This window comes from Ovis canadensis, chromosome 19 (genome assembly GCF_042477335.2).
Source record: "Ovis canadensis isolate MfBH-ARS-UI-01 breed Bighorn chromosome 19, ARS-UI_OviCan_v2, whole genome shotgun sequence".
Lineage (NCBI taxonomy): Eukaryota > Metazoa > Chordata > Mammalia > Artiodactyla > Bovidae > Ovis > Ovis canadensis.
Genome location: NC_091263.1, coordinates 41,652,320 through 41,668,972, shown reverse-complemented (window position 1 = coordinate 41,668,972; position 16,653 = coordinate 41,652,320).

Below are 16,653 nucleotides of genomic sequence, written 5' to 3'. Positions count from 1 at the left end.
AGTATCCTATCATTTTGCCTTTTCATACTGTTCATGGGGTTCTCAAGGCAAGAATACTGAAGTGGTTTGCCATTCCCTTCTCCAGTGGACCACATTCTGTCAGACCTCTCCACCATGACCCGCCCATCTTGGGTTGCCCCACGGGCATGGCTTGGTTTCATTGAGTTAGACAAGGCTGTGGTCCTAGTGTGATTAGATTGACTAGTTTTCTGTGAGTATGGTTTCAGTGTGTCTGCCCTCTGATGTTCTCTCGCAACACCTACCATCTTACTTGGGTTTCTCTTACCTTGGGCATGGGGTATCTCTTCATGGCTGCTCCAGGAAAGTTCAGCCGCTGCTCCTTATGTTGGATGAAGGGTGCCTCCTCACCGCCACCCTTCCTGACCTTCAACGTGGGATAGCTCCTCTATCCCTCCTGCACCCGCGTAGCCACCACTCCTTGGACATGGGGTGGCTCCTCCAGGCCGCTGCCCCTGACCTCGGACACGGGGTAGCTCCTCTGGGCCGTTCCTGCGCTGTCGCAGCCTGGCACCCTTGGCCGCTGCCCCTGACCTCAGACGTGGTGTAACTCCTCTTGGCCGCCGCCCTTTGGGCATGGGGTTCTCCCGGCTTTTGCTCCTGACCTCGGATGTGGGGTAGCTCCTCTCAGCCACGCTTAGTGTGCTGGTCACTGCCACCCATGCTTAATGACTCATACAAGTTTTATTTCTTTCTTTCAGCACATTTCCATTGCTGTGTGTCTGGGCCTCTGCTCTGCACTGTCCTCACTTTAGGACCCAGGTTGAGAGAGCTGTCAGTACCTAGCAATCTGCTGTCCAATATAATAGCCTCCAGGCACATGTAGTTGTTTAACTTTATATTGGTTAAAATGAAATGAAATGAAATAAAATAAAATACACAGCTCCTCAGTCACACTATCCATGTTTCTAGCCCTCAGTAGCCCAATGTACTGTGGCTACTGGCTAATATATTGGACAATACAGAGAACATTTCCATCTTTGCAGAAAATTCTATGGGACAATGCTGATATTGCTGATGACTGGCAGAAGAAAAGAGAGCTCCAAGGGGTTTTGAGCTGGCAATTAAATGCTTTAACGGAGGAGCAACATACATCACTTTCGCTCACAATAAGGACCCCATCAAATTTCATGGTCCCACCAACCATTAGGAGAGTCCAGGAAATGTGAGCTTATGCTGGTGGTTAGTTCCATATGTCAGTCTGACTCGGCCAAAGGATGCCCAGATATTTAGTTAAACATTATTTTGGGGTTTGTTTGTGAGAGTGTTTTTTTTTGAGGGGATTAGTATTTGAATTGATGGACTGAGTAAACCATATGGCTTTCCCCAGAGTGGGAGGGCATCATCCAATCCACCAGGGGCCTGAAGGAAGCAAGGCAGAGGCAGGTGACATTGGCCCTCTTCCTGGCTGCTGCAGGTCACACACTGATATGCTCCTGCCCTTGATCTTGGCCCCTAGTCCTTGGGTTTTGGACTGGAATCTACACTATCCACTCTCTGGCTCTCAGGCCTTATGCCACACCACCAGCTTTCCTGGGGTTCCAGTGTGCAGATAGCAGACTATGGAACTATTTTTATAGTCATGCATCATTACGTTTAATAAATCTTTTTTGGTGTATATATATGTGTGTGTGTATGTATATATATATTTGGTGTATATGTGTATATATATTGATAAATATATATATATATATATATATAGCTCTGTATCTTATGGATTCTGTTTCTCTGGAGAACCTTGACTAATAAACATATATGATTAGAAATAGGAACCAGGAAATATTTGGTGAATGAGCACAAGTAACAACTACACAAGCCAATGCACCTTTACTACAACAGCAAAACTTAAAACCATGTAATACTTAAAAAACATTTTTCTTTCAGTAAAATTTGTGTGACTTCTACAGTTTCTTGTTTGTTTGTTTTTGGAGAACAGTGTTGGACATAAAAATCTTTATTTTTTGATCTGGAATGGTCACACCATCTAAGAAGGTACCAAATCTTCTGTGTATGCATATGTGTGCGTGTACATGAGGAAGAAAGAGAAAAATGGTGAAGGGTGACAAGAACCTGGTGGGTTTTGTTAATTTTCTACAATGCTATTTGAGGACAGCATCCAAATGATTTGTTTCTGTTCTCAGAACATTGTATTCATGTGACTACAGTTGTTTGCTAAGCTAAAAAGGAAAAAGTATCTGATGTTAGGAAAACAAGTAGGGAGGTGATGGTTTTGAGGAGCACTTCTCACTCTCTCAAACTCTGACCATCACCATAGTAACAATATGTGCCTGCAATTATGTTACATCTGTAATTAATTATTTTATTAATTCAGTTCAGTTCAGTCGCTCAGTCGTGTCTGACTCTGCGACCCCATGAATCCCATCACGCCAGGCCTTCCTGTCCATCACCAACTCCCAGAGTTTATTCAAACTCATGTCCATCGAGTTGGTGGTGCCATTCAGCCATCTCATCTTCTGTTGTCCCCTTCTCCTCCTGCCCCCAATCCCTCCCAGCATCAGAGTCTTTTCCAATGAGTCAACTCTTCGCATGAGATGGCCAAAATGAATACTTATTAAATTATTTAATCATCACATTAGAATTTTATGAATAAAGAATTATGGAACAGCAGCTAGAGATCCTAAGGCTAGAAAGTGGTAGACATGAATGAGGCTGAAATCATGTCTGTCCCCCCATCTGAATTCCAAGTGCATGTCCTTGATGACCTCACAGTTCTGTTCCTCATGGCTTCCTTATGGTGTCCCTTCTAGGCATTAAGATAATAGCTAGAGTTAAAGAGAAAATCTTTAGAAATTGAGATTTGCTAAAGACCTTTAATCTCCTTTTGAATAACTTATCTTACAGTTGGACTGGGAGGGCTACATGGGGTTAAGGCTGTTGATTAAGGTCACAGAGGTAGCTATGAGCAGGGGCTGGATGGAGACCCAGGCCTGCTGAACACTGTGGCCCTTTACATTTACGGGGCAGAGGAAAGGGTGATGATTCTCCAGCTACCTGGTAGATTTTTATTCATTTAGTCACACATTAGTTCTCTCCACAGATAGTGAAATATATTCCACATTTCTAGTCCTTGGGTAGGTCATATGGACACAACGCTAATCAGATATGGTCTCTACACTTATTGGAGGTGTTATTAATTGTGGCATAAATTTAGTTACTTCTTTAAAACTTTGAGAATGTGCCGGCACTAAACTAGTTAGTGCCGGCACCTTCTACTCAAAAATCAGTTTTGTTTTTCTGTTTTCCTCTATGCTCAGAAGAACATGAATACTTGTTTAAGATGGATGGTGTCACTCCAGTTTTATTAGGCTGCTTTAACATTTTACTGTCAGCAAGACTTTTGAGACCCTCTGCCCATCTCTGTGTTGTAAGCTTTTCTGGATTTGAACCACTGACGCAGAAGTGATAGAATTTATATTCTGCATCTGACCCAGTTTATAGTCTCTGACACCTCCCGTTTTCTCCAAAGGGTTGATTTATGATTGTACAACAGATCTTTATACATTTCTTCAGTCACAAGATATGCACTGGTGGCTGTTCATGCACTTGTTGTCTGAAGACCTTGCTTTCTGAGTTCTTTTAAAGCTGAGCCATCTATCTTGAATGCTTAGTTTAAGCAAACTTGACTTCCTTTTGCTATCATATCCCCTATTTATAAGGGTAATTTCATGCCATTTACACAGGAAAAGCATAGAATTTGCTTTTCACATAAAGAATTATGTATTGTCCTTGGTGCTCTAGAGATTGTGAAAATGTACTTATTGCTTTGGAGGATTTCCCCCTGGAAATCATGAAATCTTAATTTGCTTTCTAAAATGTTATCTTATTATTTTGGCCATATCTTTTTGAAATAGATAATCTGTCTATTTTCCTCATGGGAAGAAAACAGACCATCTTCCAAACTAAAAATCAATATTAAAAAAAAAAAGACAGACAAAGGAAAGGAAGGCTGTTATGAATGTGTAGGATATCATGCACATCTCTTCATAAATCTTGAAGCTATACATCAAATAAAAGTAAGTGCATGATAGTCACTATAGTAACTTGCATACAGACTATAATTTATTCTCTGTAAATATTTGGTCATTTGGATTGAGAGATGGGGTGTACAATGTAATGGATGCTGTTGGTTTCCCACCTATATCCTGCTTTTCCAGCTCAGTACGCCCATTCATCAGCTATTTGTGCATGATGGCAGTTAGTGGCTTGCTACTGCAAGGAAATTAGCCTTCCTGCTCCAAAGAGTTAGCTTTGGTCGATAGGAGCCATGCCACCCAGGAAGTCACAGGATAAATCAATGATCTGGAGGTCCTAAAGGCCACTACCTTACCTCAAAGTGATTCACCTATGTTCCAGAGTCCCCTGTGGATCAGGCAAGGTTAGACTTAAATAAAATGATATCTCACACCCTTGCTTTTCTCTTTTTTCCTCTGCCCTAATCTTGCTTTCTTCTTTTAGACATCTTACCCATAACAGAGATGAAAGACTTTAAAGAAGATTTTTCTGTACATTTGATCTTAGAAAGCAATAAATAATGTGGTGAAGTGTGAGAGAATAGATTTTATTTTCCAGATTCTTGGGAACCGAGAGGTGGAAAATCTGCTCAATGGCTAAATGATGGAAACAGCCACTCTAACAGCCAGGCCAGATGTCCAAATTGCCAGATTTCTCCACTGTAAATGTATCCCTTTTCCCTTGCCATACCTTATTCTTTGGAATTGAGATAGCTAAATGTAATCCACACTCAAGTGGAGAATTAATTTACACTTCCTGAAAGGGAGAGTATCTATATACCTTACATAAAATTCTTCTGCAAGGATTATTTGTCCTTTTTAAAGAATGCACTATTTACATCTGAAAGACAATGAGAGAAATCAAGAAAAGGAAATCATAACTAGTCATGAATATGTAAATCTGCCAGAAACCTGGCCCTGGCAACCATGACTTTGATGAAGCTTAACATCTTTCACAATAATTTTCTGATATCATGTACTCCCGATTTGATGTCATGAGTTAGAGCGCACTTCACGTCTCTGGTATTCTTCCCTTAAATCGATAACCCTAGTCTAATCCTGAGAAGACACCAGGCGAACCAAATTGAGGGACATTCTTCAACACACCTGATCAGTATCATTAAAAAATGTCCAGGCCATGGAAGACAGAAAGATTGACAAACTCTTACAGATCAGAGAAGAAGGCAGTGCTGAATCCTGAGTTGCCTCCTAGTGAACCAAGAGGATGCTAGTGAAAGCACCATGAAACCCAAATAATGGACATAATTAAGTTAATAGCACTGAATCGATGTTATTTACTCAGTTTTAACAAGTGCATCACAGTTATGCGAAAGCCTTAGGGGAAGCAAGACAAACAGTGTAAGGGAACTGTGTACTATCTTTGCAGCATTCCTGTAAATCAAAATTATTCCAACATAAAAAACATTGTTAAATAAAGAGAAAAAGAACCATTGCTTCGGTGTAAACACTTTTATATCCAAAAGTCAATGATGAACTTAAAGTAACAAAACCAATGTAATGGAATAATCCTAACTACAATTGGCTGATTTTAATCTAGATGCCCCAAGTTAAGAAATACCAAACCAAACTAATTGAGAAATTTTAAAAGATCTTTTAAAATCTGTTGATCATACCAAATAATTTTTGAGATCTCATTATGTGTCAGGCACTTGAAGTAAATAGCCTTATGCCTATATTATGCAGTATGTGCTCTAGAGACCAACTATCTAAATCCAAATTGCTTCAAATAATTGAACTATTTTTGTGCCTCTATTTATTTAACTATACAATAGGTGATAAGAATTGTACTTAATTTTATAGAGTTGTAAAAAGTCATGGGAACAAAGCACATTCAACAGTTGATGCATAGCCGTGAGTCGCATGATGAACCCCTTGTTAGATATTTTCTCATTATTCTAAGGGTCAGATACAGCGATTTGGTATTATTGCATGCATGTGTGCTATGTCGCTTCAGCTGTGTTGGACTCTTTGCAACCCCCAAAACTGTAACCTGCCAGGATTCTCTGTCCATGGGATTCTTCAGGCAAGGATACTGGAGTGGGTTGCCATTTCTACCTCTAGGGGATATTCCCGACTCGGGGATCAAACCCACGTCTCTCATGTCTCTTGTATTGGCAGGCAGGTTCTTTATCACTAGCACCACCTAGGAAGCTTTAAGAAGTACCATATCAACCACCGTTGCATTAATTCTATCAACTGTAAATTTTAATTTTCTTGGTTCTCATAACATTTATGTTTTAAAATAAATACATTTCATCATTCTGCAGAGGTGAATACTTGGAACATATATAGGAAAAATGTTGAATGGTCCAGGCAGTGTGCAAATCATTTAATAGTGTGAACATCAGTTACTTCAATTTAAATCATTAAGAAGAGTAATAGATTTTGGATCTGTAAATGATACTATTTAAAGTTCCACTGAAAGACTCTGATGCTGGGAGGGATTGGAGGCAGGAGGAGAAGGGGACGACCGAGGATGAGATGGCTGGATGGCATCACCGACTCGATGGACGTGAGTCTGAGTGAACTCCGGGAGATGGTGATGAACAGGGAGGCCTGGCGTGCTGCGATTCATGGGGTCGCAAAGAGTCAGACACGACTGAGCGACTAAAATGAACTGAACTGAACTGAACTGAAAGTTCCACTGTAGTCATTTATAATGGCAGTTTGGGGATGTTTATCATAAACATTTAAAGAAGAAATTGAGTTAATATGTGAAAACCACATTTAAATAAATTAAAATAGATGGATAAATTCAGTTATGAGATTACCCAGACAGATAACATTTAAGTGAAGGAGCTGAGAGCACACCAGCACACAATCAAAGAGCTGCAGTCAGTTCTGCTTAGCCGGCTGCAATACAGAAAAAGACTGTTTTCCCAGTCTTGTCTCTTGCATGTCACCCTTTACAGCCAGAACCAGATAAAGCAACTTTGGGCCATTTGTTTACTGACATTAAAGTGGATTTACCAAGACTGAAAGCTTTTCTGTTGTCCCTTCTGGGCTGAATCAACTTTATTTAAATGGTAATTCACTCACATATTTCTAATCCCCTTCAAATGCTTTCTTTGTTTATAACAACCAAAGATATTGAGGATTTAGAAAAACAGTTTGCAAACATTATTGAACATATTGGCTAATAGAAGCCTTGTGCTGATACTTAGTAAATTCGACAGTCCTAAAGAAAATGGAGTGGAATATTGTCGTTTTCAAACTAAAGATTTAATATATTAGACAAAGGATTTAAACATAATCCTATATGTATAATTAATCACTAATTCTGGTATATAGTTAATAACTACTCCAAGAAAATAGAGTCTGTTATCATAACTTTCCAAAAGTCATTTCTATTGTGTTTCCTCTTGGTTGAAATAATTCTAATGGAAGTAACGATTGGTTTTTTTTTTTTCTCTTCTCTCTCCATACGGGTATTTTACCTTGTGCTACATTATTTCACTAAAATTTATCTTTCTTTTTTTAACACAATGCTTTTAAAATGAAGTCCTTGGAGTTTAGTTTGGCAACTGTATCTGTTCACCTGACTTGCATACTTGGTTGCTTAGTGTTTTCTATTTATTCTCTTTTTTTAAAAAAATATGTGTTTTGAAGGTTTTATGTGCTTGCATTTCATAATGAAACCTATGAAACTAGTGTAAAAACAACTCCAACTTGTGAATGTATATATATACTAAGTGCTGTCATTTTAACCAGCTGATTGTTCAGGAATGTTAAGCTGATGTGTCAACATGGTCAGAAAAGGTGGAGAATATACAGACAACAGGATATGGTTTTGGTATATTTTTATACATTTACCAAAATTTGATTACAGGAATCTCACTTATAAATTTTGTTTGGATTAAAAATTCTGTAACACTCCAATTAAAAATATGATATTCTTTGGCTGAATAAAAATGCAAGATTCAACTATGTGCTGTTTATAAGAAACAGACTTTAAATGTAAATAAAACAGAGGACTTAAATAAAAATAACTACCAGTATAATACCATGCTGCTACTGCTAAGTCACTTCAGTTGTGTCCGACTCTGTGTGACCCCATAGATGGCAGCCCACCAGGCTCCCCTGTCCCTGGGATTCTCCAGGCAAGAACACTGGAGTGGGTTGCCATTTCCTTCTCCAATGCATGAAAGTGAAAAGTGAAAGTGAAGTCGCTCAGTCATGTCTGACTCTGAGCAAACCCATGGACTGCAGCCTACCAAGCTCCTCCATCTATGGGATTTTCCAGGCAAGAATACTGGAGTGGGGTGCCATTGCCTTCTCCGAGACCTAATACTAAAAGCATTGTGTTGAGTGCAAAAAGTCAGACACCTCTGCCAAAGTATATATGAGTGATTTCATTTATAAGATGCCAAGAACAGGCAATTATAAATGTAAAAATTAGTTTAAAGACAAACAAAAACACCCACTGTACTCTCTAGATCAGAATTACCTGAGATACTTGTTAATTTCCCAGGCTGTACTAGGTATTTTGAGGTAGAATATTTTGGAATTAGGGCCTCAAATTTGTATTTTAAACACATTTCCCAGGTGATTATTAAGTAGACTAAAGTTTAAGAAATGGAGTACTAAATGATAGGTAGACAAAGATAAGTACAGAGAAGCGAAGTGACTTATCCAAGGCCATGCATTGCTTGGATTGTGATCACATCTCTTGACACTCAGTCTGTGACTATTCCCTTTATATAACACACAACTCTTAGTTTAGATATGGAAGTCAGTTAAGTGGATCTGTGGAATACATTGTAATGCTGACGTCACAAGTGACCTTAAGCCATGGCTACTTCTACTTATAATCCCAGGAGTATGTATTTCCAGGCTTGTATAACACATCACATTCAGTATCACATGAGAAGTTGCTAGAGGATTTATTAGAGGAGAATGTTTATCAGAGAAAGCAGACTGATGTTTAGAAGAGAAGAGGAAGATGGTAGATTCAGGCAACAGAGAAAGAGAGAAAATAGACTAAAGTCTCTAACTTACGGCAGAAATCAGAAATAATAAAAATTTAACTTACAATGATTATTTTAATCTCAGAAATAATATTTTAATTTCTAGTTAAACAGATCTGTATCATGTAATAATTTATAAGCATAAATCTATTAATATATTTACTAAGTGGAAATAAATATAATAGTATGAAGAAGGATATAGTACCATAAAGAAATAATATTATAAGTTTTTTCACAAACATTCTGAAGAGACATATTATCATTTAGATAGGTGGGAAGAGCATGAACACCGTATTTTTTTCAGTCTCATAAGAAAGAAATACTGTTCTTTTTTAAGTTGAAGGCAATAAAAATAAGGCTACAGGGTTGTGGGTGATTATAAACATTGATCCTTGATGATGGTAGAAAAAGATTGCTTTAGTTTAACATGTTTCTTTTTGTGAATCTGTTACTTGACATTGATAGGTTTAAATTTTGTGGGTTTTTTTCTGATAATTGCCATAAGGAATACTCATATATCTAGTGAAACAATAATCATCACAGTCTATCTTATTAACATAGATACTTGCAATTTAGACACAAATTAAAAATAAATCTTCAGTTATTTCTCAGAAGCAAACTGAAGTCTATGAAGAGGAACAAGGTATAATTCAATGAATTTAATCAATTCAATTTGTTGAATCCAGTGAATTCATTGAAAAAATGAACTGGTTTTCATCAATACTTTTGAAATCACCATTTCTCAAATCCACAATTCAAATAAAATCCTTGGAATGCCTTAAAAGATGAATGTATTAGAATAGATGACTGGGGGATAACTAGTCCATTTTTAATCTTTTTGGAGTGAAGTGAGGGTAAAACTTGGCAACATGTGCATAAACAGAAGTGCAAATCTGAAGACTATTCAGATTTTAATATCAATATCAACAAGCCAAATCAGCTTCCTAAGTTCTGAAAATAGGTAATAGAGAGCTCTGTAATTTACAAAATACCTTCAAAGACATTATGACAGATCGTCAGAACAAAACCCATGAGATAAGAGGAAGAGGTATGATAAACGTGTGACCCTGGAAGTCACGGAGACTCAGCTTGTTATGACAGGCGAAATCAATGTAGGGTTTTTAGATATTTAGTAGTTATTATTTTTCTCATTTAATAGCTGTGGAAATTAAGGGGTTCAAAGTAGAATTAGTTATGGTTTAACATCACTTGAGAGGTAAAATTGCTCAGTTCAGCTCAGTTCAGTCTCTCAATCGTGTCTGACTCTTTGTGATCCCATGAATCGCAGCACGCCAGGCCTCCCTGTCCATCACCAACTCCCGGAGTTTACCCAGACTCATGTCCATTGAGTCCGTGATGCCATCCAGCCATCTCATCCTCTGTCGTCCCCTTCTCCTCCTGCCCTCAATCCCTCCCAGCATCAGGGTCTTTTCCAGTGAGTCAACTCTTCGCACAAGGTGGCCAAAGTACTGAAGTTTCAGCTTTAGCATCATTCCTTCCAAAGAACACCCAGGACTGATCTCGTTAGAATAGACTGGTTGGATCTCCCTGCAGTCCAAGGGACTCTCAAGAGTCTTCTACAACACAATTCAAAAGCATCAGTTCTTCGGTGCTCAGCTTTCTTCACAGCCCCACTCTCACATCCATACATGATTACTGGAAAAACCATTGCTCAGTGGTGTCCAGATCTTTGTGACCCCATGGACTATACAGTCCATGGGTTCCTCCAGGCCAGAATACTGGTGTGGATAACCTTTCCCTTCTTCAGGAGATCTTCCTAACACAGGGATTGACCCAGGTCTCTTGCATTGCAGGCAGATTCTTTACCAGCTGAACCACCTCATGGGAAGCCCAAGAATGCTGGAGTGGGTAGTCTATCCCTTTTCCAGCAGATCTTCCTGACCCAGGAATTGAACCGGGGTCTCCTGCATTACAGGTGGATTCTTTACCAACTGAGCTCTAAGGGAAGCCCCTGAAAAGTAAGTGTCACAATGTATTCCATACATTTACTTAAATGACCCCACATTTAAGCTTAGAATCACTGTGTTTATTAAGGGCAATGGCTCCCAGTTTATTACTCCCAGGAATAGAATGAGAATCAAAAGGTATGTAATTGCAACTCATTCGGTGTCTGACTTGAGTATGGAGAGAAATGATTTATAGAAGGGCATAAACGACTGGAGGGCCTGCAGATGGTATTGGAACCCAGATACTGCTCTCTGGTCAAGGTCGCGTTCAGAGGAGGGCATTGAGTTTGGGGGACTCTGATGATCATGTTGAGAGGACCAATGTCTGATCATTTCACTTTGTGCCTTATGGGTACAGCCACAGAATTCAACTCCTAGTTTCTTTTTTATTCCAATTGCACCTAATTTTCCATCCTCATGGTCTTCTGGCCTCTGAGTGGGTCACAGAGAGATGACTGAGATCGTAAAGCTGCTGAAAGTAGCATAGATAAGAATGACAGCATATTCTAAAAGAAAAATATGAAAATTTTATATAGGAAACGAGTTTTCTCTCATATCTGCCACTAGTCATCCATATGAACAGCAAAGAGGCTCGCCATGGAGAGATTCTTGTAATACATGTATTATTTATTTCATAGGGTAATAATAAAAGGAAACTGTATGTTAATAGAGTTTATAAAAATAAAATGTCCTACACATACAATTTGTCTCTGTAAGATTCCACTCCTATTAGGCTACGAATAACTAAGTTGAGAGTCAAGTAACCTCGTTTAGGTACATTCTGGTTTATAAATATCATCCCCATTAGCATCACAGAAAACCAGGTTTGGAAGGAACTTTAAATTATTTAGTCCAACCACCCCACTGTTGCTTAGATACACTCCACATAAATGGAAATTATATAACTAATGAAAGCATTTGACCTGATATCCAGACATAGCACTCTAAGGAGAGTTTAATTTTTATACATAGTAGTGATATATTACAGTGGAAGTTTTCAAATCATGGAACATATGGATATATGTATAATGGAATTGGAGCTTACCTGATGATTAAGTTAGGAAGTCAGCACTAAATCACTCATAATGGCTTAGATTGAGGCTGTCAAGATTTAAGAACTATACGCTAACTAGTTATGTTTCTCCGCATGCATGCCGTTTAGTTACTGGGGCTAAGGTTTTCCTTAAGGAACATGTTGGAGATTGGGCACAAGTAGCTTTTAAAGAAATGATTCTCTGTTTTGCTGATTTCTTCACATTTATTTTGCTTATGTTAAATGTGTGTACTCTTGATTTCAGTTGGACCTAAATTTATTTCTAATGTGGTTAAAAAGCACTAACTATAACACTGCAATCGGTTGCTTGCAGCCTCAGTAAGCACACGTGTCCATGTTCACATATCTTCCACACTTCTCTGAATTTTCTTTTATCTGTATCATTTTTGTAAAACTTCAGCAACTTCACTTTAATATGGCATGACTGAACATTTTAATATTCTAAAATTGGCCCTGAAATTCTTTCAAATTAAGACTAGCTCCCTTTCCTTCTTTCTTGGTTGGCATTGACCTTTTATTCTCAAAGCATGGCAGAGATCATGGCACAATGATGTGTATATAAAGTCAGAGGCAATTTGAACAGAAGAAAACCAGCCCTTTTTCAAACAGCATGACAGTGCTTGGAGGTCTGAACAGTGGTTTGGTGTCTGTGGAAGGATCAGGTAACGTGAGCTGTGGTTTCACACTTTAGTCACATTTTCTAAATTATTTCTTGTTTATCTGCTACAAAATTCATACTTGGATTTTTGCAGCCAAAAGTATTTGATTTCTTTGACGTCTTTTCAGGAGTTTTGGATAGATAATTCCTGGATAAGTAGTCAAATTTTCAAGTTATTTCTATATATGCATGCATTATTGTGTATAGATGTGCATCTGTAGGGAAAGCACAGTTTCTTTTTTCTTTTTTCTTTACTCTCAAACACTTCTGACATCAGATGTATGGGTTTTCTACACCATGCAATTTTGACTCTAATGGCCTTAAGTTAGGGCAGACCCCACAGATCAAGGTTCAGTCCCACAAGACTGCTCCCTACTTCAAAAGTAGTAAGTCCCCAAGTGACTCAGAATTTCTGTCTGGCTTGGCTATAAATGGGAGGTTCACTTAGTATGGCTATAAACGGGAGGTTTGATAATCTGTTAGAGCAATCTCACAGAACCTAGAACAGAGTTTACTTATTGATTGCTGCTGCTGCTGCTGCTAAGTCGCTTCAGTCGTGTCCAATGTATTACAAAGGGTGGGCTTCCCGGGTGACTCAGTGGTAAAGAATCTGCTTGCAATTCAGGATATGCAGGAGACGTGGGTTCAGTCCCTGGATGGGGAAAATCCACTGGAGGAAGGCATGGCAACCCACTTCAGTACTCTTGCCTGGAGAATCCTCATGGACAGAGGAGCCTGGTGGGCTACAGGCCAGAGAGTCACAAAGAGTCAGACGTGACTGAAAACTGAACAACAGGATAGCACATTATGAAGGGTATTTTAAAGAACACAAGTGGACAGCCAGATAAACAGGTGAACAGCACAGGGACTGAAAGAGCCCCAAGCACAGGAGCCTCTATTGTCATGGTGTTGGAGTATCATTTCCTCTTAGATGGGGATGTTATCAACCTGCAAGCTTTTCAGACTCTCCTTGGATCAGGAAGATCCCCTGGAGAAGGAAATGGCAACCCACTCCAGTATTCTTGCCTGGAAAAATCGCATGGACGGAGGAGCTTGGTAGGCTACAGTCCACAGGGTTGTAAAGAGCGACTGAGCGACTCCACTTCACATAGCATGATTGATAATGATACCAATCTCCATTTCTTCCCCAGAGGATAAAGGGTGAAGCTTAAAGTTCTAAGCTTCTAATCAGGCTTAGCATTTCTGGGGACCAGCTTCCATCATGAAGCTATCCAGGAGGCCACCAAGTGTTTCTTCATTAGAACAAAAGATTCCTACCACCAAGCAAATTCCAAGGAATTTAGGAGATACATGTTAGGAACTGGGTTAAAGATCAAATGTTAGAACAAACGTTGCTTTTGTACTTTTACCACTTAGGAAATTACAAAGGATTTAGAAGCTTTGGCTAGGAGCTGAAGATGAACACCAAAGTATATATTTCTTATTATATCACAACATCACAGTGAATATGTATTTGTATATTTTCAAACCATAAATCTTCTTATATCTCTGTCTCCATAACTGGACATTTATTAACTCACACTCTCTGTCCTCCACTGACTTCTATGCTACTCTTATTGGTTAGCAAGATGCCCCCAGAGTCTTTGTGCCTGAACTTTCCCCAAAACTGTTATGCCCTCCATGTGAAATTTCAGTCTTGCCATCTGTAAAATTGGGATGGCAGTTACACTGACCTCATAGGATTTCTGGCAGATGTTGAGTGCCTAGTACAGGACTGGCATCATATAAATAGTCATTGACTATTAGATCTTAAAGCACACACATACACATACATATATATGTTATTAAGCAGTAGAAAAAGAAGGACATTCTGCCATTTGTAATAACAAGAATGAACCTTAAGAATATTATGCTAAGTGAAATAAATCAGAGAAATACAGATACAGTATGATCTCACTTTTATGTAAAACCTGAAAGCACTTAGCTCACAGAAATAGAGAAGAATGGTGGTTGCAGGGGCTGTGAGGTGATGTCAGTCAATGAGTACAAATTTTCAATTATAAGATGAATAAGGTCTGAGAATCTAATGAGTAGTGTGATGACTACAGGTAACAATATTGTGCTGTGCACTTGAAACTGCCCTGAGACTAGAGCTTTAATGTTCTCACTGTAACAACAGCAAAGCAACAAAAGTGAGATTATGTGAAGTAAAAGATGTGTTAACTAAGTTCATTGTGGTAAATATTTCACAATAGATACATATATCAAATTATCACATTATTCACCTTTAACTTGCACAATGACATATGTTAATTATATCTAAATAAAGCTGGAAAAATAAATATTAGCTCCTATTACTCTCCTTCGCAAAGAGTTGACTCATTGGAAAAGACCCTGATGCTGGGAGGGATTGAGGGCAGGAGAAGGGGAAGACAGAGGATGAGATGGATGGATGGTATCACTCACTCGATGGGCATGAGTTTGGGTGGACTCCAGGAATTGGTGATGGACAGGGAGGCCTGGTGTGCTGTGATTCATGGGGTCGCAAAGAGTCGGACACGAATGAGCGACTGAACTGAACTGAATCTTCTTTTGGTTTTACCATTTGAATACTCATTTAATTTCCTCATCTACATTGTAAACGTCTAAGGAACAAAGATTTTATCTTGCCAGGAGAAATATCAATAACCTGAGATATGCAGATGACACCACCCTTATGGCAGAAAGTGAAGAGGAACTAAAAAGCCTCTTGATGAAAGTGAAAGTGGAGAGTGAAAAAGTTGGCTTAAAGCTCAACATTCAGAAAATGAAGATCATAGCATCCGGTCCCATTACTTCATAGGAAATAGATGGGGAAACTGTGGAAACAGTGTCAGACTTTATTTGGGGGGGCCCCCAAATCACTGTAGATGGTGACTGCAGCCATGAGTTATGACCAACCTAGGTAGCATATTGAAAAGCAGAGACATTACTTTGCCAACAAAGGTCCATCTAGTCAAGGCTATGGTTTTTCCTGTGGTCATGTATGGATGTGAGAGTTGGACTGTGAAGAAAGCTGAGTGCCAAAGAATTGATGCTTCTGAACTGTGGTGTTGGAGAAGACTCTTGAGAGTCGCTTGGACTGCAAGGAGATTCAGTCAGGCCATTCTGAAGATCAGCCCTGGGATTTCTTTGGAACACATGATGCTAAAGCTGAGGCTCCAGTACTTTGGCCACCTCATGCGAAGAGTTGACTCATTGGAAAAGACTCTGATGCTGGGAGGGATTGGGGGCAGGAAGAGAAGGGGACGACAGAGAATGAGATGGCTGGATGGCATGACCAACTCGATGGATGTGAGCCTGAGTGAACTCTGGGAGTTGGTTATGGACAGGGAGGCCTGGCATGCTGCGATTCATGGGGTCGCAAAGAATCTGACACGACTGAGTGACTGAACTGAACTGAACTTTGTTTTCTAATGACTATTCCCTTATACAATGAGTAGTACTTAGAAATACATATGGGCTTTGTGGTCAGAAAGATTTGGGTTCACATGTGAATTCACATCTAGGTTCCAATACTTGAGAACAAGCTTCATTGTTTCATGTATATATTTCAAGTAATAAAAACACCAAGAGCATAGGTACTCCTGGTTTTCTATAATGTAAAATACATGAAGAACTTAGCTCAGTATCTGTCACATAGTATTAAGACAATATTAATGATAATTCTCTTATTGTTATCACTTGGAAAAAAGACATCACACAAAAACTTATGTAATTTTTGAAAATTATCAAATTACTAGAGAGGAAATTTATAAGAATGTGAACTAACTGCATAAAATCTACTAAAATTCTTTCCCATGCATAATGTGAAATTATTTACACTTTTTATAAATGGGGCAGAGTCTTATTCTGGAGTCTATAGCATTTTAGAGAGAGCAAATTTCCCCCTCAGTCAAGCAGATCAGAAAATGGAGATGTAGGAAGGAGAATCAGT